The following is a 916-nucleotide window of genomic DNA, read 5'->3' on the forward strand; positions in this document are numbered from 1 at the left end:
TCCATATTTGAATGAATTAATTGTAATTATTATAAAAAATCTAACAATCCATGTTTAACTAATTTTTTAAAAGTTTAAATAATTTAAAGTTTTCAAAGGAATATGTAATTAATTTTTTTTAAAGTTTCTAAATAATTTTCAGTCAATTAGTAATATCCTTTTCTTTTTCCAATTTGCCTAATTTCTGTTTACTTTTTCATTAGGATCTTTTTATATTGGAATAAGGTTCAAATTGGCCACTGAACGTAACCTGAAAGCAATTAGGTCATTGAACAAAAAAAAAAGTGCAATTAGGCCACTGAACACTCTAAACGTATGCAATTTTACCTGATAGCAGGTTACCATACATTTTTTCAGGTTACTTGCTTATGTGGACGGTGAGTTGTCATTTTAAAATAACTTTTAATAATAAACTATTAAAATAAAAAATTAAAATAATTAAAAAAAAAAACACCTGTGGCCACCACCACACCTTCCCCCCTTTAAGAATACCCTTACCACCTTAATAAGAAACTTGTGGATGAATCAAATTTTATTATTATTATTATTATTATTATTATTATTATTATTTACAGAAACTCAACTTCTTTCACAAAACAACTTTTGCTTTATTACGGTGTGTGTGTGTGTGTGTAATTTTAATTTTAATTTTTAAATTATTTTAATTTTTTATTTTAATAGTTTGTTATTAAAAATTATTTTAAAATGTGAATTCACGGTCCATGTAAGCAAGTAACCTGATGAAATGGATAGTAACCTACTATCGGGTAAAATTGCATACATTTGGAGTGTTCAGTGGCCTAATTGCACTTTTTTTTTGTTCAATGGCCTAATTGCACTTTCAGGTTACGTTCAATGGCCAATTTGAACCTTATTCCTTTTATATTTTCAATCAATTTGTAAAATCAGTTTTCTA

This window comes from Ipomoea triloba, chromosome 16 (assembly GCF_003576645.1).
Source record: "Ipomoea triloba cultivar NCNSP0323 chromosome 16, ASM357664v1".
Classification (NCBI taxonomy): domain Eukaryota; kingdom Viridiplantae; phylum Streptophyta; class Magnoliopsida; order Solanales; family Convolvulaceae; genus Ipomoea; species Ipomoea triloba.